The sequence below is a fragment of the Varroa destructor genome, unplaced genomic scaffold (assembly GCF_002443255.2).
Source record: "Varroa destructor unplaced genomic scaffold, Vdes_3.0 BEIS01000005.1, whole genome shotgun sequence".
Classification (NCBI taxonomy): Eukaryota; Metazoa; Arthropoda; class Arachnida; order Mesostigmata; family Varroidae; genus Varroa; species Varroa destructor.
In genome coordinates, this window is record NW_019211458.1 from 16,098,487 (window position 1) to 16,123,723 (window position 25,237).

At 43.7% G+C, this 25,237-nt stretch overlaps 1 protein-coding gene and 1 long non-coding RNA gene across 2 annotated transcripts in view; one reads left to right on the top strand and one right to left on the bottom strand.

Annotated features, from left to right (window-relative positions):
* Positions 1-25,237, top strand: part of LOC111251366 (uncharacterized) — a 73,383-nt gene that overhangs the window by 33,467 nt on the left and 14,679 nt on the right. The gene's annotated exons all lie outside the window — the stretch shown is intronic.
* On the bottom strand, positions 4,179-15,298 carry LOC147755342 (uncharacterized). Its single transcript, XR_015328741.1, has 2 exons — positions 14,450-15,298; positions 4,179-5,247 (listed from the first exon to the last, which is right to left on the bottom strand). It is a non-coding gene; the product is annotated as an uncharacterized LOC147755342 (long non-coding RNA).

The window sequence follows — 25,237 nt, forward strand, 5'->3', positions numbered from 1 at the left end:
TTCTTTCGATGACATTAGCAGCGCAGCGGCAATAATTGATATTTGCAAATCGTTCGACTGTGACCGGCCACTACGGCGTCAAGTTGTTCAATGATCGCGTTATGCCAGGCGGATCTCGGTGATGGCGACAGCCTTTCGACTCCGTCGGATACCAGTAGCAGTGTCCTACTGCCGTAAATAACTGAGCATTGTCGTCAGGGCGGACGATGGGACTCCTTCAGAAGTCAATCTCTGCAGCCAGCCGAAGAACATGTGTTCGATTTGATAGTGAGTCAATCAAGATATTTGTTCGAGGCACGCAGCGTAGGTCTATAAAAAAGTATAACTCAATTGATTGCTACGCACATTATTACATTGAGCAGGTTTGATCTATTGACGCCGATGGTGTGCGTGTTCGCTTTTCCATAGAGTTCACTGTGCGATTAATCATTTACGGGACGATTTGTCAATCTGAACAATACGTACTGTTTAAAGAACACGGCTTGTAGATAAGCAGTATAAATGGAACGCTTTTCTATAATTAACTCTAGAATATACCTAATTTGGCAGTAGATTCTTAGTTTGCATTTCTTCTATAGTTCCGCTTCGTTGAAGATTGTAGAAAATCGGCAACGGTTACCGTTGTGACGATACCAAACTACGATGCTTATGCCAAATAGTACGTGTCCATTAGTGTTGATTTATTTTAAGTTGAGAAGTTAACAGGTGATATTATGCTGCAGCGGCCCAACTTGACAAGTGATCTGTTCTGGATAGAGACGGTTAGTGCTATTTTTACTGTTGACGGACGGCGGATGTTGGCCGTTTGCCGACAGCGTCAGCTAGGAGACCTACCAACGTCAGGCCATAATCTGCAGTGATAATGACAACCATAGCAAGTGCAGTAGTCTCTCGCCCTTCTCCGATCCACCTATCTTTGTTTTAATTCTTCTACGCTTCTTCGCATCGTCCTTTGTTGTGGCAGCTCGAAAGGCTCGATCTACGGGTTAACCTCGTAACCTTCATTAGAACACTGCTCCATTTTTTCCAAGCTTCCGTCATCGTCGCTATTGTTGGGTAAGCGAAAAGCAACTTCGGTGGTTTCGGCGAGGTCCTCATGGCTAGCAATGAAACACGTCCTCGCCGTTGTCGGAGGCCGGGACCAGTTTCTACCCTTGTGTTCTGTTTCCATCGCTTTCAGCGACGCACTCATTTGTTGGCCACCATCGGTATGATTTATCACTCGCTGTGTTACCATGGGTCACTATTCGTTCGAGAAGACCTCACACAATTCCGCTTAGTCAGATTTGCTGTGGGCAGTATTAACTCTGTTTAACGACGTATTGATGATGTACATTGAACCAACAACGAGCAAGTTCAGGACGTGTATGGGTAAATGTCAACTTAATACATTTGACAATAAAATAGAATGGTACTGATTCTTCGTTGGCATTCTGCTGCGGTTGTTCGTCATGTTTCTTCCTTGACAACGCCGACCACTGCAATTTTTCTATGGTCATCATTAAACGTTGGCCAGCAGCAGCAGCGCCATCATTCGCTGTGTCGTCGATCTGTGTCACTTCGCGCGTCATCCCTCTATTTTAACAAGAGCGTATTACTGCTAAATCGTCAATTCCGAGGACGACGAAGTATCAATGCGAACCTTAGCGCGCCAATTTGGTTTTCCATTGAATCTTCGCTTGTCTTCGTTCCTTCTGCGCCACTTGAAGATGCATGTTTTTATCCTCGCTTCTCGAACTTTGGGAGGCGCTAAACGAATTTCGCAAACAAAAGAAAACAGTTGCCCTGATTAAGGATGCGCTATAAAGTACACACAGAGTGGGGAAGTCGTTTGGCAGTTTTCTGCAACCGCACTTGATCTCCATAATAAATTCCCTCCTTGAGCAAGCGTCAACAAAGCAAAAGAGACGACCGCACCTGAATAGCAACGAAACAAACGATCTAACTTCTAGTTCTTCTGAAGATGAGCTGCTTGGATAACGCTAATTTATAAGTAAGTATTCAAAGTGCTCTCAAGATTGTGGTAACCACATCGGCCTCATTTGATAACATCGAGATCCAACAAATACAGCGACAACCAAGCGAACTTAGTCAATGTATCTGATTTTGTCTCCTCTTTATTGATGACGAGCTGTTACTAAGGCTTTTTTTTTTTTATTTAAATGATAGCTGACCTACTAGTAAAGGAATATAGTTCATGTACAATTGTTTCAAAGCATCATAAGGGAAATAGTGTCGCACTATCTATTTTTGCATAGTTCTAGTTGAGGTCTACACTGTTGATAGCGTTCCGGGAGGGGTATATAGCGCGGCGAGCGAATCTGATTGTGCATGATATTTGTTCAGCAACAATATAATAAAAATTCTGACTTTTTTTTTCTAGTTGTTGGTGTTTTTTGATCCTAAGTATGTTCCGTTATGGGTGCTTGGCGGATAAAACGATCGAGCCACCACTCGGGCGTATTGATCTAATTGACACGCTTCCTTGGATCACACCCATCCAACTCTGTAGAGCTATTGACAACGGAAACATTCGAACATTTCTGAACATAGAAATAGAAGGGATCATAATGGCAAATGACAGTTAGGAACATGGATAACGATCCTCCTAGCCTCGGCTTACCTGAACTTCCCACGGTGAACGATTAAGTCGTCAGTCACGCCGCCTAGACATACATGCATATGTGTATTATAAAATAATGAAGATTACGCATTATCATTATTTTACAGCATGATATACGATATGGAAAATAGACGGGGGGGCGACGAAATTTGACCTTCTGCCCGGGCTTCCTTCTTCCCAGACCCCTAGCGTCGACGTTATTAATGTTGTTGCCGCGTCAGTGGCAGCAGCAGCAGCTTTAAAATGTTAGAAAAATCTTCAACAAAACGTCACACGCCGACCTTATCTGCATACAGCTATCGTTGAGCTACCTCGTCAATAGAAAAACTGATGAATGGGACGCCATAGGGTCAATCGTTTATCTGTCGAGGATTCCCTTATCACTGGGCAATACGACTGCGATCTTGAATAGCACTTAGCTCAGGACACTTGCATAGTAATAGAGCAACGCCTATGCTAAAACAAAGACGAACAAGACATCATTCAAAATAATAGCTTGTCAAGATAAACTCCCGTAAGCATGATCATGGTGATGGTGGTCGCACTATATATATATATATATATATGGGAAAATCATACTCTCTATAATTTATGTACTCGATGACCAACAGAGTCTCACATGACTACTATCCGCGTCGTTACGATTACTGCCTTCTGATCTACATCTGTGATTTGGGCGAAACTGCGTAACGAGGTAAAACCTGTATTATCTTGCTCGGTTCCTTATACGCTCAGCATTACCTTTTGTCTCCGATATGTTTGTAGGAACGAGCAGATCTTCTCGTTCTCATATGTAACCTGTCTCTTAGTGCTATATGTGGTATACTCTGGTTTATTGGTTGAACTTATTTGCCTATTATGCTACCAGTGTTTCACAGTAGGCGTATGTGGCCTTTTTCGCTACGCTATACAACTTTATATATACCATTTCGAGTTATTAACTTTGTGCTAGCATATGGTTCAATTTGACGGCTGACCGTGGGAGTGAATCTAAGTGTGGCCTGATCAAAAAATGATGGAATAATTTAGCTTGCGAAACGCGATTACCCAGACGAAGACGCCCATTGCGGAATGATTCAGTTGTGGTCGATTTTTCTGTGATGTGCTTGCTACCCGTGACCCAATATGAGCAACGATTTGAGACGGCTAAATCGCAGAGAAATCAGACAGGACGAGTAAGAGATCCTGTCATCGTTACACCTGTCAGTCAAGCAAGGCTCTCCATGAGCAGGAAAAAGGAACCCCATAGACTTGTCAGCCCTGTTGCTTACTACTCGTCATGGCTTCCGTCTAGTGCTGATGGGGTAAGTATTGACAACCGGCAAGGATCGTGCTGTCCAAGAATGATCCTCGCGCTTGTAGAAATCGAAACAGCTTGTAATTGTTGCTTGTCCTGTGATAAGAGCTCCTCAAACAAACCGTGCATCGAAGACTTGTCATAAGCACAGCATTGTCGAAGGCAAAGAAATCAGAAGAAAACATGAGAGTTTAATGGCGAGACGTCACGGCAGCAGCAGCAGCAGCAGCGCGGGCGATAACAACAACAGGACGAAAATAAGTGATCTGACATTTATTTGTTATTTGATTGTATCCATGAACGGATCGCAACGAAAACGCTTACCCCAAGTCACTGTGCTTGATTGAAGTAATATGGCAGCGGGACTATGGTCGCTTGTTCATAACAAAAAGCCAGATACTAAATTCAGCGACATAACTGCTCCACACTTTACACATTCTTAGGACGAAACCGCTGCCGACATCGGTCCGGCGATTAGATTACCGTAATGGTAAGATACACCAGGACCATTTGATGTGTCCTGGCACAAAGGGTCCTATCTGTTGGAACGCTACAGATTTGTCGACCAAAACGGCATTCAGCTGAATTGTTAGAATCGTCGGAATACAAAAGGTGATCGTGGAATCTATCCCAGTTTGTCAACAGCTTTTTGTTTTCACTTGCGAAAACTATCTTCGTATCGTCACCAAGCTAAAATAACAACGAGGTGCTAGCAGCGTTTCGAAATCCCTAGTAAGAGCCGACACTTGAGATTTTACCCTCTACTTGACAACATTGTATGTATATGTATTAGTTGACTTGTTCATTTGGCATTAAGGGCTTTGACACTTTCATTCATTCAACTTAAGTTATCATTGGTCAACTAACTTGCCAGCTGAGAACAACGACCAGATAGTCTCAACTTTATTTCTTCCTCTCGCGTCCTTAGTCCATGCGTGGTACGTTTGTCGATCTGTCGTGATTGTTGCTGTAAGGTCACGACAGCTGTGGTGGCGAGAGCATCAACAACAGCTAGAGGACTTATGCCACTCAAGTAGCTCGGCCGTCTAGTCAGTCGTTTTCGGTAACGTGACGGTGCCGATGGTCGTACGCCAAAGTGGGCGGGCGCTGAACTGAAGAAACCTGGCTGCGCTCGTTGGCTGTTGGAAGTAATACCCGATTCTCGCAAGAGAGAATGGGTTCTTAATCCCGCGGTGGCGACCGGGTGGTCACCGCCTCTTCGTGCCTGTAGTCATAACACCGGCGAGGATATAGGGCGACGCAGATTCGAGAGGAAAAGAATTGAATCGTTCAGTGTAGCTTAGTCGGTCGGTCGGTCGGTCGGTCGCTGCAACAGCGCACGAAAAAGACAATAAACTTCGTTGATGAGTGAGTACTACTGGGGTACCGCTGCTATCGGTGCAGCATCGTAGTGTAAGCGGTACATACCTCACGAGAAGAGAGGCGCTCGCTAATACGTCCGTAGGCTGCAGGGGAATGGAGTTGGCAATTGGCGACTGCCCATTCAAACACATACACACACGAGAATCAACTCTCACATAGCATGCACACAATTATCATAATGCATGTTCATTGTTTTCTGGCGTGCTCAACGCTCTTTGTTGCACATATATATACATCGTCGTGCATAGCGGGGTGGACCGCTCAAACTCGTTGGCCGTTTACAAAGGTAGGTGCAGAGGTGTACAGAGATGCTTGCCGCTATTAGGTCTCGTTACGGTCAATCGCTTCATTGCGAAGCACGAATCATCTCTCCTCAGATAAATATTGTCTCATAGACGACGACACAACTGGCTGAAGAACTTTGGCTAATCGTTGTTAGCGGTCAACGGTGCGCACAAAGGATCGTTGCATGCGTACAGGTCTATACAACAAATTGTTGTAGTGAGAAATGGAGATTGTTCGTTCTGCGCCAATTTGTTCGAATTTACTTGTCAACAATGCCAGTTGAACATGTTTCAGACGACGGGGGTAGATATGAGTGATGATGAGTGAAATCAAAGAACAGATGTGCTTAGGCTCAATTGGACATGCACATGATAGACATAGCTAATATCATTCGTTATCAAATGACGATAAGCGTTAAGTGTCGATGATTTGGTAGTTACGAGCGAATTGTCAGAATAGTAGATTACCTTTGCTACCCCCCCTCCCCCCCCCACGCCCACGATAATCACGAAGAGACAACTCTAGCCCATCGATTTTGTTGCTATGGCTCGTTATGGAGGAAACAAGACCAAGTGTCATTGCCTTTTACACTTTAGTGTTTGTCGGTTTAGCGTTGTCTGCTTATCAGGGGGTGTGCGATTTTCATTGAACAACATTGAAGATGAACAGGAGGTGCTCGCCCGTAGACATCACGGTCTCGCGGTGTCGAGGTTCGCTCTTTTCCCTCGTTAGCAATGAATGAACTGTTTAATCAGTTCTTCGTCGTCCGTTTAATCTACGCCTTTATCTAGTTGTTGACCTATTGAATCGCTTATGAAAATGGCGTAAACAAACATGCACATAGCTACGTATAAGAGGTGTACACGTAGTCAACGCAAGATAGATCCTCATTTACGGGTATAATATATATATATATTTATTCAACTATTGCTTCAATAGCGGGCGGCGTACACGGCAGCCAGCATCACGACTGCGAGACGGAAAGAACAAAAGCTGGAAGCAGGAAACCGTGTGGAGTGTGGTTTTCGCTGCACCTCGGTACATTAACAACGGTTTTTAATGGAACGCACTGCTGTGACTCCAGCCACATACATTAGATTCAATTTCGAATGAATGAATCCACCGTAGACAAGAGGCAATAACACGGTCAAGCTATAGCTTTCTGCTCGTCGAAGCGAGCGACAGTTAGATAACGCTATACGTTACTGTTAGGACAAGCCACAGACACTGGAATGAATGAACAGCCAGACACAGGCAGACGCACCCTGCGATCGGGACGGCAAATAGTATTCTACTTGCTCATCAACGTGTCCAAATTAATTTCAACTTGACCATTATGACCTGACGCCATTGCTTCATCAAAGAGCCATCTAGTCGTCAGTCAATGAAGGCGAATCATATGAGGTACCCCTCCCACATTGTTTTCAAGTTGCAGAACGAACAAACCGAAAACACAAGAGAACATTTAAGAACTAAAACAGCTAGGCTAAAAAAAAAAAAAAAGCTGAAATGCACATGTTTTTTTTTGCCGTCTGAAGGACGAGAACGCCGACACGCAAACTCCTCATCAGCACCGTAACTCAAATATGAACAGAAATTCTGTCGATACAAAGTAGACACCGACGTGATATCTCGTTACAATATATTAGCTACTGAGCCGTAGTCCTTGATCACGCTCTACCACGACTCAGCGACGATTCAACTAAAAAGAACCGTGATGGCCGAACAAAATAACAATAGCATAGACACGTAGAAGGGTTACGGTGCATCTCGGTCGCTGAAGCAAGTTTTGGTGCCTTCAAAAATGGCAAGTGCGGTGAAAATCACAAGCTATAAGGTTGCCGAGTCTTGTCGCCGTATCTCTTTCGTAATTCCCACATGTGTGAAGCACATGTTGACGTGTTTATTTTCTCCCGGTTCGGCCCCGCCATACGGATAAGCCGGCAGGATCGAAGTACGGCCAGTGCTTTTGGGCAACTCAATGATCTGACTTGGTACTAGTATGCTCGAAGCCCGACGATGACGGTCCTTAGTGCTTGTTGAAATAGCATATGTCTTCACTGAGTAGCCTATGATGCTTCGTCGTATAGCCGCTCGTCCGACGACGCGTAGAAATAGACTGCGCAAAGGTGCATAATTAGTAATTGCGCCGTAGAAGTAATGCTGGTGGCAATAATGTGTCTACCAATTACGCAGACAAAACGGTTATACAGCCGAGAGCGAAACAAAATGTGCCTATTTGTCGTCCGATACTGACAATCTGAGCTCTGAACGGATGATATTTTCAGTAGACAGATAGCAAGTAGAAAACGCACAACAATCGGTAGTGCCACGAGCCTGGTAAGCGTTATCAACGTAATCAGAGTAACTTTGACGAACGAGACCGACGGCTGATGACGCCATTTAGCGGAAATAAAACGATGGAGGCATTAAAATATACAGTTCATTGTTTCGATGAATTCTGCATTCGAAAGAAGGGGTATTAAAGAAACTGCAGGCAATACTGACGATGGAGATCAGCGAAATATAACAAACAAGGAACTAATAATATATTCCGAACTATGCAGGCCCAAGCAGAAGTGTCTTGCTAGTTACTATGAACAGGTGCAACGGCGTTTGAACAATTAGGTCTTCGCGGCCATTTGAAATATTTCACCAGCCGTCTTGCCCCTAGCAACTGGTCATTCTACGCTCACCTTAACCTACTCAAGAGTCCTAAGTAGAAATTCAATAGCGCGGGCCACTGACGACAAACATTAATGAAACTATTCAAATACATACACCTGTTCCTTCCGTGCTCCGCTTTGCCTCGCTATCCATTCGTCGTGGCCATATAGAATCGTATCTACAATAATTTTAGATCGGCTCCATATTCCTTCTATATGGTCATCTCTCATTCGTAACTCTCGAAAGCTGGTCGGGTTGGGAGACATTGGGTTGGGACACTAACGGCACTCGGTTGATGGAACGGCACAAGCGACCTGCATTGCAATTAGTTCGCTGACAATCCTCTATTAGTTGTATTGTCCCTGGGTCGAGTCGACACTGTGCGCTCTGGTGCAATACATTAGCCGGAGCTCACATTCTGTCGTTAGTGGGAACTTCGCAGAAGCATCGTCGATCGAGCTCTAACCTATCGGCGTCATAAGCAGTTGACACTGGCTTAAGAGAAGAGCGTACGCATATACAGAACATGTATCGTTCTACCTGTTCGTTGGCGCATTTGATGTCCGAGCCGCTGGGGACAGGGGATCAGATCGTGAGAGGGGCCGATCTGACGAACTTGGTGAACAGAACAGGTAGCGATTCCGTCCGTCACAGCCGCTGATGCGAGTGATTAGAATTTGCTTTCTCTCTCTGATCGCTGATCTGCTAACAACAAACATTCGGCGACTGACCCCTTTACCCTTACCAAATGGTTCTGAAGGGCCCATCAAGCTCATCAATTCAGCTATTAATATGAACAGCAATATGGATGAACGTCCCATGACCGCATATGACAGCAAGGCTGGCGAGTAAACGTGATTAGAGCAGGTAATATTAAAGGGAAATAGGAAAAAGGATGTGGGCGCTAACGAGTTCTGCTGTAAATTCGTAGAAGGCAGAGCGACACGTTACTTGGTTTGGTCGAATCTACCGGAGATAGGCAGCAAATAAGGTACAATTCTACGTATTTGGTTTATTTTAGAAGATCTATTGTTTAGAATCTATATCTACGGTAGTTCGATAGGAAAAATTGTACAGTACACTGTGTATATTCAGTTTACGTAGTTGTACATAGTGGATAAAGACGCTTATTTGGACATATTCGTGATTACAATTGAATGCCGGAGGTATAACTCTTTTCGACCCATTTCGACGGAATCATTGCAAAACTTACAGTAATACTAGTGAGCTATCATGCTTCCTTACATCCCCTTATGTTAAATATAAGTGCTCCGTGAAAGGTATACCTTCAAGGACAGCAGTTATATAGAAATATAATGTATCATTACGTTGCCTCAATAACGAAAAGGCACTGAAGTACGCTAATTATAGCAAAAGTAATTCACTCAATTATCCCTAGTTTGAAGAATTGCGTAAACATAGATCATGTACAGCGTCACCGGCATCCACAGTGATCATCGCAAGGCACTGAATTTGGCTTAATTTTGTCCGCCGTCTGCCACTCTCTTGAATCTATCTGCCCGTCCGTACGTGTCTTCGGTCCATCGCAACGGACCGCCACCATAAGCGTTTCTGTCTATTTTTTCATTTGGTCGTAGTCTTCCTCAGTCGCTCTTCTTTTTCACCAATTCTTCTGCCGTTTGCCTCTAGGCAAAATCAGCAAAGAGCAAAGGGAGCTGGAGACGGCGAGCCACTGCTGCTGCCGCCACCCGTTTGTGTATTGTTGAATGCAACACAGACAGCTTCGTTCCACCCCGGATAGGACTGGATAAGCGAAACACGTTTATTCCCATACGTATACGTAAACGTGGCGCGGCCTTCCTGTCTGCGAGCTTTTCGCGTTTCGGTCCTCGGCGTTTCAAGCAGAATCAAAAAGGTGCTTGTTTTGTTTGGGACTCGCCCGAACGCCCTGTAGGAGAATACGCTTAAACAGACACACACCGAGGCATACACGGAGAACGTAACGACGACGGCGACGGCGGAAAAAAATAGCAGCAGCAGCAGCAGAGAAGCGCGATAAACGACATCAAGAATCGTTAGCAGAGCTTCGACATAAATGCTTTGTCGGTAGCTTTCTGTGCTGTTGTTGTTGGTAAGTTGAACTTCGCCCGCGTAATGTTAATGCACAGTTAATGTGCCCGCCCCGTTCCGGTAAGCCAAGCTCGGCAACAAGAAATACACGCGAAGCAACATGACGAAACGGGATGCAGTTTGTCTTCTGGCTAGACTGACGGACAAGGGAAAGTTTAGAGATTTCGTGAACTTACTGTCGCCATCTGGCACAGTATAATAGCAACGTGAGATATTCTGGCGGAACTAAAATTTAACTGAATAAAGGCTACCTCTGTATACTGATCTGTTATGCGGTGAGTTGCTAGATTCTGGCGTCCTTTTTTCTGGCTGCGATAGGATAGGATAGGATAGGACTCATCTATTCACACAAGGAAATATGATCGTTTCTTATAGGTACATTTTTTGAGATAGTTATTACCAGTAAGTTTTCAAAGCTCTCCTTATTAAGTTGCTGATTTTTCGTCGCTAACGGCCATAGATTTGAAGCACAACTTAAGTTACCAGTTCTACTCCAAATGTGATTTGACCTGTTCTCGTATTACATTGTATAGCACGCCGTGAGCACTTGTCGATCAAATCTGTTTGCACTTTTGAGATAAGTCCATAATAAGCTTTTGCATAATATTGTTAATGGAAGAGGAACGTAACATTAGTAATAACGCTGCCAACTACGTCGGCAATAATTGGTAATGGCAAACGATCATATCAGGTCCAAGTATCGATGGTGGTCATCGGGCCGCCGATGGTGTCGGTGTTGCGTCCATAGTGAAATGATGTCGAACTTAACTGAAGGTAGACAGCGAACAGCGGCGATATTTGGTAGTATTAAGCAGAAGCCACGGCAGACGGTATACCTCTATCTAACGTTCTATAACGTGCCGTTACACGAAATGCGCTAAATAGGTATGCGCACGCCGTAAGGAAACTCGAAATGATCCTGGCTTTGTGATGACCGCCACAGGCCAGATATGAACAGGCCGTAGAAGAAAAATATTCAGTGTGAAGATGCCTTTCCGGAGGGGAAAAACGTAGGACGAAGACATGATTCCGAACCATTTAGAGATATTGGATAGAAAAGAAAAAGCAAAATAACGGCGAGATGAATTCGTGAATAAAAAAAAAAAAAAAAAATACAGAAGATCACAGTTGTTTTAGGAGTGGTTGTCATTTGATTATCTTGGAAATTATTTCTTCCTCTTTTTTTTAAAGCTGCGCACACTATGTTATCTGGAATCATTTGATGATGGGGAAATTTAATGAATATGCTACTCCTTAATAACTTTGATTTCTTTCTTTAATAATAATAATAATGTGCTCATCATCATCACGCGGGCTACGCGCGTATCATTACCGTTGGCACCGTTAACACTATAATGATGTGGAATAGCCTAAGCAATGGACCAGTATAATACGGTCCCTCTATTTTTGCTATGACTAACCCATGGCAAAGTTTCGAAGTTAACAGACTGTATTGATTTTGAAGAACAACTTCAAAATCATATAAAATATTTTCGACCGTACTATAAAAAAGTGCTTTGAAAGCCCTCGGACAGACATACACACTAGATCTATATTGCTATTAATATTGGTATGATCATCGCCTTCAATCTCTCTCATCCAGAAATAGACGGCTTTAACTATCTAGCCTTTTTCAGACAACGTGGAACGCCTAGTCTTCAATACTTACTTCAATACAAATGCAAGTTCTAACCACTTACTGATAAGCAGCGTCAGGATCAGGGATCACCCAGCTACATGTCGAAAAGAAGCTTGCCTCTCCAGTTAACTTGACCAGTAATCTCTGTTTGTTAGTTCATTCAGATGTATGGGGCTTTTTTTTTTTTTGGTATATTTTGCTGAAGAGATACGCGTACATTTGAGTTGTCCCTTTTTTCTAGCTAGATGGCCGCTAAGTCACATATGTCAGGCATAAAATAGTCTGCCAGAACAAAGAGCATGGCCGACAAGTATTAGAAGGGCTCCTGAATCACCTTGTTCTTCTCGAGCTTCTTCTGAAGAACCCGTGAACAGCAGGTCTTATATGACAAATAGATGAATAAACAATTAAAAGTCTGATACGTATAAATCTGATAACAATAGAATCGATAATAGCAAGTAGTTAAATAAAATGTTTGAATAAAATAAAATTATGAGGTAGAACGACTTGAAAATGAGTGAATTTCTTTAAAAAAAAATTGCTATTTATAATAATGTAGTCACGACAAAGACACAGATGCTGCCTAGGCTCGTGAAGAAATGCTTGTAGTCAAAACCGATTACTGGACGAAACGTCCCAAGACGGTTCTGTTGATCCTAACGTAAACGACGTTCGTCATTCTTCAACTACAGAAAAAAATCATGAGCTTATTGCCAACGTGAATAGTTATAATATGACCAGACAATTAAACATTCGTCACCAAACAACTGTAGGGCATTTCAGAAAAGCTGGCTATAAAAAAGACTCGATATTTAGGTGCCACTTGAATTGGCACAAACGGATTTATTCGATCGTAAAATTTCATAGAAACACAACGAATTGAGCCATTTTTAAAGTGCTTGATGATGAAAGGCGGATCAGATACGGCAATAATCTGGAAACGATTAAAATCGTGCTGGACGATCTATGGCAAAGCCCACGTTGACGTTATACAAATCGACAGAACGTATCCGGTGGACTGGAGAGAGGAACCAGGTTCTATGAGTTGCCACTGCTGCCTGATAGAACAATTGACGTGGACCCCTACTACCAACAGATAACAAGTCATTGAAAAAATCGACCGGAACGCCAAGAAAAATTAGATGGAAAATTCTCATGAATCTGACATATCGTCCAAATCATCAGTTGCAGTCTCTGAAGGACTCCCTTAATAGTATTGATTTTGTTGTAACGGAGGGATTGCAAAAATTCACTGTGACAATTTGTTATCTCCGAAAAAATGGCAAAGGATCATCGGCCAAGATGGCGCATATTTAATTGAGTACTGTTTTAAAGGATAAAAAACAAATGCCTCAGTTTTGGCTCGAACCACTCAAATCTCTCTCGACACGTATATATATATATATATATATATAAAATCCAGTGATTTATTTGCGGAAAAATGTAAGCCGGATTGTACGGGATTCGTAATAGCAATAATAATAATAATAATAAGTGTCTACACTTGAAGAAAGGGTTTTGCAGCGCAACCGCCCCCTGTCGATTGTTACGAAAGTATTACATCGACCGTTTTTCGGTGTACAATAGTATCTATATATGTGATTCATGTGAAGGGCTAACTGATGCCTAGTATTCGTGTAAGTTTACGTTACTACTTGAAATGGCTTCTGCGTCCGTACCGTTTCCGTTTATATATAATAATATCCTAGTACTTATAAAGTGTTGTTATTAGAATGATTCATATAAATAACTTTTTACCGAGCTCTGGTAAACGAAGCCCCAGCATTGCATATCGCTTTGGTATAATTGCAAAGGGCAAAATCTATCGAGGCACGATTGGTTCTCGTATGCATAGCATACTACCTCGTTGTTTCCTCCTAGGAAGTTGATGTATTACATAGGCGTGTGAATATAGTCGAATGATGGGTTATTATTTTATTCCCCCTGAAAGCAATATCGTGCCAGACCAGCTCGCCTCATATGGTTTGCAAACATATTGGTACAAATGTGGGGTCCGCGTGTGGCCATACGCGCTCTAGGGGGCTCATTGGACGTCTACTGCAGTTGAGTCGTCTCGGTCTCACATTTAATGCTACCCATGATAATAATAGTGATAATATAAAAGAATAACGCACGCATGAGGTACGTTGTACTACTGAGTAAACCACTGAGAGCCATTATAGAGAGCAGAGACAACGACTATTCGACTCAGATGGGCCCTGTATATGCACACATTTACACATTCAATTTGGAACCACACCCTATTGCGGTTCCTACATTCCGTATCGACTATCTAGATGATATGCTCAGCAAAATCAACCATTATTCGATTGGAGAACTGAATCGACCGAGAGGGATGAAAAACACTCAATGGGTACCAGCTCATCTTTTTATCAATCATTTATAAACATTTCATACAACATCGTTCAAGAGGGTGGGCTAAGCTGAGCAAATTTCTACGTACCGATTTCACTCAGAAGTGTTCGTTGACTGAACTGCTCGCGTTTTAATAAGATATTGTTAAACTTGTCGTCATTTTCAAGTATGCATCTATTTTTAGCCGAGCACAAAATGCACAGCTCTTGAACGAGTGGCTACACTCACGACTGTATTTACTAGAATGTTTAAGTTAAGATAAAACTTATTGTCCTCAAATCTGTAATCTCTGCTTTCCTTAATTGATGCCAACCAGTTCCTGGGCAGACGTATCACAATGGGAGGTTTGTCGAGGCGCAAACAATGGACGCCCTTATTCCCCCTCCCCTCATAGCGGACAGACGGCCGCCATATTTCGGCCGTCAACAACCGACAGGAGTTTAGCCATGACATTCAGTTAAGGCGGATAGTTACCAGCTGTTCTGGGCAAGGGTTAGTAGGTGTCAATCGGTTTCTCTTCGTTTGCGACAAATATTTAGCATAACGAAGGCGAAAAAGCCAGCAGATTCGTGTAGCTATATGCCTGAGCTTTGATACGTCCTGGCTTCTATTTCGACTTCTTTTGATATCGGCAAACCGGTAAAGGATGTTGTATTATGTATTGCAAATTCAAAAGCCAGCATTCTATAGCATTTCACTCTTCAAACCCTTCAACAAATTCTGTCGTCGTCGTAGTATCGTCTTGAGGCATGATCACTCACAAAATTCTTCCACGAATGAGTTTCAATGTGAGGGCAATGATGTTAATTGTTGGATGGTGAACCTGTTGTGCGTGTAGCAACGAGCTCATTCAGCCATCAGCTGCAACGTCGACTCGACTGAAAGCGAACGGCGCCGATTCCCCAACCCGTAGCGACGTATAGGATACGCCTCTTGTCAATTTGGCCGTAGGGACAAGCCGCTATGGAGCAGACGGTAGCAGCACGCTCGTGAGTATAGTATCTCCCCTTTTATGTTCCGTGGAATCCCTGGACCGTCTAGTCACTCCCTCGGGATATCTGCCCTGAGTAGATAGCTATATTAAACTTGAATATAAAACCATCCCAGAGCAGCAGCGGTAGCGGCAGCCCAATTGATGGTACGTGCTAGAGTTCATTGGCAAACTGGAACCGGGATCGCGATCAACATCGAACTCGGACGGGCGGCGGCGTGCATTTGCCAGCGATCCTGGTGGCTCGTCGTATCCACAGTCGTCGGTGACGCAAAGCCCGTTCTACAGTTTCACTATTAGGCACTCTGACCAACACTACCCTTACCAGCAGCAGTGACCCTGCCGCAGCTGTTCAGTGACTCACTGCGTTAGAGGCCGGCCTCCATCCGATGCCGGCACCGCCTTCCATGACCACTTGCTTACTAAATACGACAGTAAAGCCCAATATGTTATTATTACGCAGTCTCGTGTTTGCACGACAAGAAACCATTGGGTGCTAATATGATACAAGGGATGCGCGATGGCCAGTTAGATTCTAGAATACCGCAGCAAGCACTGTTAGTGTTGGCCAATGAATTTAGCAATCGCTGAGGGGTTACCACGCCGTAGACAACTAACTCCCACTGCAAGTTTTAAAGGATGACAGGATTGATTCGACTTTGAAAAGGAAGAATATTCTTACTATACGTTACACAGGCATATATAGTACTTGTAAGCGCGCATAGCGTGCGCCTGTCGAACTGTTGTACCATATCTGTGTGATTTACTCAAAAGTAAAGCTCTTAACGTGTACCCCATCAGCAGGATCTGCCTTTGCCACTTACACGATTCGTTCATTCATGTTTGCCTGTGCAATAATAACTTATTTTTACAGTAGATTTCATCTGTGTTAGAAAAATGGCTAGTTGAGAGTGTGTTGATGAATAGCGGACTGATGCGGACATGATATCCCTTTGGTGTCCTTTCCGCCTACCCCTTCTACACTGAAGTCCATTTCCCTGTTTTGTTCCCAAACGGAAATGCCCCTTGCGTACAACGAACACTCTATATGGTATTGTATGTGCATCTAATAAGTGCTTCGAGTTTTACGTTCAGAAACGGGCGTTGAGCATTGCGGCAGACGCCAGCTAATTTCTAGCAGCACGGCCAACGATCTGTGTCTGCCGGCTGCTGAACCCGCACCACCTCAGGTGTTTTGTACCAAATCACGAGTAAAGGGCATGTGTATTTACTTGCTTCGATTGACCTCAGCCTGGAGGGCTCCAATGCTAGAGCAGACGCCGTCTCGTTGTAGTCTGCACGTGTTAGGGTGCAATGCGCGGTGATGCAATAATGACGGTCTTGGTGGTGACCTCCTCACGTTGGCAAACGGCAGGGGTTCGAAAGGGAGATGTGGCGCGACCATCGCGATCTCTGTTTATGATAGAAGCTCGACACAGCAGCAGCAGCAGCAGCATCATGTACAAATATCTTCTCGATTTGCATAAAGATTGGCGACAACTAGATAGAATGATGATAATAGATTATTTAGTGTTCGCTATTGGATGTATTGTTTAGGTTATTTTGGCCTAACAATGAAAATTCTAAAAAACTGCTGGGGAAACGTCGAGTGGGGGTTAAGCGATTACGTACGTGTGCACTTCATATACACACTTCCGAATGAATAGAACTATTTATGAAGTGACTGAAATTTACTCGACAAGGAACACGCGATACCACATACGAATGATTATAGTTTTCCCTATTGATAGTTAAGCCTACTCATTCTTTCCGCAAAAGAACCGGGCTTCCGCAGTCAGCCCTGAGCTACCCTGTTTCGTAGGTGTGTATGCTTGTTTGCCCTAACGAGGAGATTGGTGCCGAAGAGTTGCTGCATTCTCTATTCAGCTATTACCAAGATCTTTGATACGCAGCCCTTTTGAGCTCCAATATGCCTTGATTATTTACTTCCCAAAAATTTTCGGCTCTCGTAACGAGACGTCAGATGAACGAGGGATTGTTCGGTTCCGCCCTTGATTCAAAAATGAATAATGCCGACATGAAACGAAATAGTCTCGAACCCCCCCCCCCCCTCTCTCTCTCTCTCTCTATCTATTTTTATGATTCATCGCTTTTCAACTGGTCTAATCATCGTCTCGTCTCCTGCTGGTTGCCTTCTTTTCCGCTGTTTTGCTTTTTGCTGAAAAAAGATCCCCGTAACAGCATTGCGTGAACAGCAGTAGAACAGACACGAACACATCATTGCCTGATCCATTGCTCCAGCTTCACGTGTTTAGCTGTCTTCGTTGTCATCTTATTCAAATGCTGCGTTCAGCGACAGCAATGGCGGCAGTCGAAACGGGAACAGCATCAACAGAACATTTGGCAGAATGTTTTCTATTGTAAATTTCTCGTGGAGGAACGCGCGAGGGCGCACTTGCCCTCTACTGACAGACTGCTCGTTAATAGAAGAAAGATAGCGATTATCCATTATTATGAGTTTATACTGAAACACCCCATGTACAGAACCTCCCGTGTGTTTTGTCAACATTAGCAAAGGAAAAAAGGCGACGGGTAGCAAGCGATAACTTTAACGCATCGAGTTGATGCTGTGTTAACCGCCCAAAAGAGTGCTGGTCTATTTCCCTTTAATGCCCGTTGAACAACAATCATTCTGACGATGCTCATAATGGCTATACAAGCGATACATGGCCAATAGCGATTCATTCTCGTGTCGAAGCCTATTCCTGGTCATGCTTGGTGTGCTTGCTTTCGTCGGTACGTGGCGATATAACAACGAAAACAAAAGACGAAGCATAGAGATAGAGCTTCCCTTTGCTTCAACCGTTGCTGACGAGCAGGGCGGTCAGTGCTTTGTTACAACGAAAGCCATTATCGATCGTAACTGTCATCGGAAATATATCTAGTATTTAGTAACAGGTGCAAGTGAGAAACGATAGGATTTTGGCCAAATTAGCGAATCCTTACCGAAATTTTGCATAAATTCATAGTTTCATGATAGTTTGCTTAAAGGCTGTTGAGTAAATGTAACGAATAACACTATAGCATTGTGTTTGTTATATCTGTTGACAAAAGTCGTCAGCATCGCTGACGCTCTGACTATCGGGAAGGGCTCTGTTTTAAAGAATCGTTTTTGCAGTTCATGAACCGTGACCAAATACATGTCGTGCGCTGTCACGCCACATCAGATATGATTTAGTAGTACAATTTCATGCTGATTGTTCAACGAGAACATCACACAGAAGAAGTAGGCAAACGTAACAAAAACAGTATCTTGTAAACGACGGTTAGGTACTTGACAAATCGGCTAGATGTTAGCGTCGAGCAGGATTCGTCACAAAATTATCTGACATTACCTGAACCTTGATCAGATTCGATCATGACGTTACAAGGAGTAAGTGAAAAGAATTGGGCGGGAAAGACAAAAGACTTGGAAAGGTAATTAAGAAAAAAGCTGAACATAGCAAACTTATGGCGACGTATCGTAGCCGTATTATAGTGCGGGGTAGATAGCGGTAATAGAATTCAGAGGGTTAAACTTCGTGAGAACGAATACCTTCACGATTTTTACAAATACGTGAAAACAGTGCACTCCATGCATGATACACACCCACGAGTCGGGAAGCTGCCAGGGTGCGAACAAGCATCTGCTATCTAATAGATTACTGTTCAGGTTAAAGTGATCACCTCAAATATTTCCCAAAGGATTTCGTCAGCCAAGCACGCCATTACCTCAACAATGTTTGATGATCGTGCCGGAAATGCCTTACATGGCACACATAAGGATACCTAGTCATCTCTTAGAGTGTCCTAGCCAAAAGTGACTTATCGCCCTTCTTCGTGGTCCGCATGTTGTTGTTGTTATCGTTGCTAGCGCTGCTGCTGGGATAGTGGCACTAGGCACAACTCTCGAGAGCTGTATTCGCAAGTACTGGTGAAGTGCGAAGTCAGCTGGGGAGCCGTTATGTTGGCGGAATAGTGAAGTGTCTGACAGAGAAAAAGGCCGCGTCGGCAAAAGGGCAGCGAAGTAACGAGCCAGAGAATGGAGTCAGGGCTGCCTTTGCCATCCGGCCGATGGCTGAGGAAGGGGGCAGATCATAAATTTTCTATAATCACTAACCTAATTACGGACCAACACCCTCTATGGTCTCTAGGTCGGCACTCACTGACGCTTATGCAGTGCCTGCTGAACAGGAGCAGCAGGTTGTCCTGTATGGATGGTCCGAAGTCGCCTCAATGCAGCACGCCACCGACAAGCAGGAATATTATATAGAGTGGAGAATAGAGCTAAAACAAAGGCACAGCCGTGTATTAGATAAGAAATCGCAACGAGATGAAGACGCGGAAGGTAAAACAGGGTCACACGTATCGATGCATTACCTTGTAAATTGCTGAAATTGTTCACTAGTTTACCTTTGGAGTCCTAAGAATATCAGATATGTCTAAGCCGTACGTATAAGGGGATTTTGTTCACTAAGAACATGTTCAGTAGTGACTTGTATCTTTCAAACAAAAAGCAGGCCGGCAGTGTAGAAAAATATTTCTTAGACGGCGTCGATTATTTACGCCACACTTTTCTCTATTATCTTGTTTGATTTCACGTCGTCGTCGTCGTCGCTATCCGCCCGAATATCTATTTACATAAAAACAACAAAAAAAAAAAAAAAAAAAGAGGGAGAAAAACGTTCAATCTATTACGTTAGCTTGTTAAGTTCCCCTAGAACTGACCAGCTTCCTAAGCACCGTGACATATTCCACGGCTCCATTTCTATGGTTTGATATTTTGCTTATAGTAAATGTATAGTAAGGCTCCGCGATATATTTCTACGGGTCCATAAATCTGTCTTTGCACTATTAAAATATGGTCATCCATTGATGTTTGCTGTGGTACCTGCCTTCCTAGTAAATCTTGCAGGACAGCTGCACACTGAATTGCATAATGATCGTAGCAACAGAAACCATCAGAAAGCACTATAGTTTCTAACACTAATCATTCAGAGCATGAAACCGCATTTAGCTAGCCATCTAGCTCCTGTTGTTGTCAGGCAATCAATCTCAACGCAAAGACGAGTCATATGTTCCCTCATCGGCATATATTCATATACGAGTAGCAAAAATGGCCCAAAACCAGTGAGCAGTACCAGGTTCGAAAGTGCACATAGACCCAGTCGATTCCATGCCTATTCTATTGTGATGCAAAGTTGTGCCAGCGTAACTTATCAGCTAAATGCAATGAACATAGGGGTTTAGCTTGACACTCAACCAATTTCATTTCGGGCACTTCGCGTCACTGTCTACTGATTGAGCAACACTGCAACCAGCGACTGCCAAAGAGATAAGTAAATTGATCATTAAACAAGTTACGAACCGTTGTCCTATTACAGATGTGCTTTTGGGGTAGGCTAAACGACGGAGAGAGGTAGGGGAGAGAATGAACAAAGTGAGGCTTAATGTTATAGAAGGACGAGGCAGCTCCGGTAGATGGCGCAAATGGACTGGTGCTCGGTCTTCCGGTTGTCGTTGTCATTGGTCATGATCATAATGTGGTTACGTTCCAGTGTCAAGCATACCCTAAGGAAGGCGTTCGCTGGCACGGGGTGTTCCAATGACAGGACTACGGGACACAAGTAGATGATGGGGGTAGCAGCGGCAGTGACATGCCCTTTAGAGGGGGTAAAGAGCATATGGACATGGATCTGGCTAATATGGACGGCTACAGGCTTTTCCACTATTGACGGAAAACGACTGAGCTACGGACGAAGTCAACAGTTGGTCACAGTGAGGGTCGTCATTCGAAATCAGCATCGGTCATGTCAGCAGTACTTTTGGTTGGTTTGTTGGCAAACCTCTAAATGACCTCTTTAATGACTCAATTAGTTCTTGCAGATATCCTGCCAGAACCGCTTGTATCGTTGTTGTATTCTTTATTAATGGCCATTGCACATTCTATCTGTGACCTCTTCTAGGAGTGAGGGGTATAGGTGTATAATTCTGTGCCTTCTGGGTGGTTAGCATTGTGCAGCATTCTGTATAATTCGTGTTTCGGGAGCGGCAAAAATAGATAAACCGAGGAATAGATAACATCTATCCATCCATAGTTGAAATTACACTGCAGGCCTCTATTCGTTCATCGATACGAACGGTTAGCTTGTACTATTTGTGAATGTTATGGCTGGTACAAACTAACAAAGTAGAACTGTCGTAACATTTTTTGAAACCGGACTTAATTATTATTATTGATGTATACAACTTGAGTTCTACTTTTATTAGTGAATAGGTAATCGCAGAACTAAGGGAACTCAGTACATCTTTGCACCTGCATATATAGGAATTTTGTATTGATATTGAAGATATAGGCCGACAAATTAAAATTATGGGCTTAAATGGATGAAGACTGAAAAAGTTAAACTGAAATTAAGTGCATAAAGGAAAGCAAGTTCAAGAAACTTTTGCGAGAAACGACTGTAGCCATTCGGGTAGAGTGCGTGACATCAAACATCTTCACTTCAAATTCCTTGTAGCATCTATGGTACCGGAACACTATAAACTCCGTCGGAGTATGGAAGAACGCTCTAAATGCCCCAGTATTACGAAGCCTAAGATTTGCCGCGTGGTTGAATTGCGGTGCTAACTTCCTATCGAGTAGGACGGGGGCTTAGGTGGGCTTTGAGGTTAGTTCAGTATGTTAGACGGTTAATGTTAGGCCGTTTGTAGGACCGAATTAACAAGAGTAACAACAGCGGGACCAGCGTCAGCCATAACAGCAAACGAAGACACTGAGTAGTGTGGTAGCAGTACGACAGGACTGATCGTTAATTGAATCACAAGATGGACAGACACCATCCTTGTGTCCTTTCACTTCTCCCACCAACTCCATTCGCTTCTCTTTACCTGTCTCACAGCAGCACCAACAATGAGAACAAGCTACATAGCATTCAGAGATAGCAACTAACTGTACAAGTATCAACTCCAATGTATGCTCAACTCCAACGATGTCTGCTCCCAGCTTCATTGGTGGGCTCTCAGAACACTCACATAACGTAGCTTACCGCGAGCCGCCCCCTTGCTGGTTCATGATCGGTAGAAAATGCAACTTAAGGGCGCACTGGCCATCGGACGAAGCCTCGCAGCAGTTACCTACCGAGCGATAGCTCTATGACCAGTGCGCCGACCGCAAGCACAGTCGACAGCTGGTCACAGCAGAAAGTGGGTGGCTTTTACTGGGCAGCAGTTGGCTCCCAGGAACATTTAGTAGCGGTCCAGACGAGGTTTGTAGGGGTGGCCAACCCCACGCTAACGGCCATAAGGTAGCGAAGTCTTACGTCGGAGTGTACTTCAGACCAGTTGAAGCAATAGCTGTATCGCCTATACAGGTATGTAGTATTATAGCCCCTATCCTGCTAATTACAGCGGTTGACACTTAGTAGAATGGAGCTCTTCAGGTGAGTCGGGTTTAGGTCAGCTTGTAGCGACGATTTTCTAACTGATTCTTAAGAAACGTCACTTCGCACAGGATGATTCAAAACACGAACGAGGATACAGCATACTCATATTAGGACGTAGCGCTACGTTGAGCAATATACGTTTCACGCAAAAGGTTCTACACGATATAAGGATTATCGCGAAAACAAAATTCGACATATAGTAAGATCGGCCACTATTGAAACTTTGAGATGCTCTTTGTCCGACGACCATCGAGCTAATACACACCAGGTCCGTTAACATGCATCTCCGGCGGCTAAACAGACAAACTATCTGCAGGTGAAAACTTAGTACCTATTACGTGCCCTTACATAGGCGATGCGCTATTATTTACTGAGCCGTAGATTGCATTATTGAAAGGTTAGATAACTTTTTAAACAACAATTTATTGAGCGGGTAAAGTAATTCTAGTTTCTCAACAATTACGTTTAAATCGTTCTTCTGCTTCGTTAACAAAGAGCACTTTATGTATTCAAAATATCGGTAATAGGCAATCATACCAGACGATTATCTTGCCGTTGTTGTTAATATTGTTATCAGTAGATCCGAGCGGAGATCTGACTTTGCCAGCGCTAAATTCCAATTTTCTGTATTTGAACTTCTCCTGTTTTTGGCTAGGCATCACTTGTCTGCATCTAGGATAAGGGACGCTACCAGAAGTATCGCAGGTTTGCAGGTTTTCTTCTATAAAAGAGGGACGCGATGCCTAACAACGATTTTTAAGGGCCGTCTTCGTAGTCAAGTTGTTATTGGGATTAACCCCTCTTCATTCCTTATGGTATCCACTGTCACGCGCCCACAGGTCCGCAGCCCTTTCCTGATTGAAAATTATGTTAACGACGAGTCCCTTTCGCCTTTCCTCTTCTCTTTTACACAAAAGTTCCCTTTTGCTCTCTAACCTACTATTTCGAATTTTACGTCCGGCAATGCCGTTGGGCATTACATCGAATGGCTAGCTCTCAGCACGAAACGATGCGTGTCTATGCTCGGATTCGAACCTAGACCGCAGAGTGTTTCTCAAAACCACGTCCGAATAGGTTACCCACTAATTACCACGGAGATGTGATTCAACTATCCAACTACAATTGGAACAGCGCAAACGTAGCGGTAAAAATAGACTCGGAGTGATGGAAACGCGAAAGCACCATCTCCTAATGTTTTCCCTAGAATAGAGTAAGTGACCATAACGCTGTCGCGATTTAGCTTGGGAACGATTTACGCATTTTGTGCTTTCATAGTCTTTGCTGCACCGTTCCTCCATGGTGGTTCCTCAGCGTATACAACTACTCCACATATGTTTATATACGTAAAGTAGCAGACGATTTAAGTGACGCTTTTCCTATAGAAAACGAGCAGGCGGCCGTAGTCCCGAATTCCAGAGCACAACCTATCGATTTTGGGCATGAAGTGAATTAAGCCTCGTTGTACCTAGTGCACCTAATGTTGCATGCAGTTGATACTGCTGTCAAGCCTTGTCCGGTAGAGAATACAAACTGTGAAGTACCGAGGTGTAGCTGATGGCAGACTATGTGCTGCGTGAATCTTTTGCGACGTTCATTTAAAAATGATAGGTTTTGTAAGTAAGTAAAAGTTGGCTGACCCTGCCGTGCGTCTGCGTTTCGTTTTCAAGTAATAAACCACAGTGACAAGGGAACGATAAGTTAATTGTTCAATAAGTTTACACTGTGTATGAGGACCAAGTGTGATCTCTGCCAACAGCAGAAATCCCAAGTGTGGGATCTGGATCTAAAGCGAGGTAACCGAACGACACTGAAGGCAGGTCGGGACACAAGTTGAAAGGAGAAAAACCGATCTGCGAACGAAATGCATCCATAGAGCTTGAATACGAGGTTAAGCGACACATGTGCATCTTATATCAAATTGACCGGCATAACGTATTACTAATAGGGGAGATAAGTGTTTAGCTTCAAGCACTAACTTCCTTCTCCTTTTCAAAACACACATAACATTAGTAGATACATTTTTATTATTTGTTCGAAAGAGAAGACCGTCACCGAACGAGACGTTTTCGGAGGCGCCACGGGATCTGTATGTAATCGCATCTAACGGGTAAGGTCATCAGCTGACGGTGCGGTACGCGTATCCCTCGGGAAGAGCGACCGATGAGCGATATTATCGAATATATATATATAGGAGTTGAGTATGCCTTGGGTCGGCCGATATTCAAATGATGGCATGCCTCATGAATTTAGTGCTGGGGCTTGGGGCGTCTCGAGTGCGCCTTTTTCGTGAAACGTTGCTGTTTTTAGTATTGTGCGTGCGTATTCTAAGCTAAGACTGAAACTGTGATACAATCTACGGGTACAATATATCCAAATAGATAGCTGGCTCTGCACAAGCCGATACACGCTGGGCGTCAGATGCCACAAACCTAACAGTAGA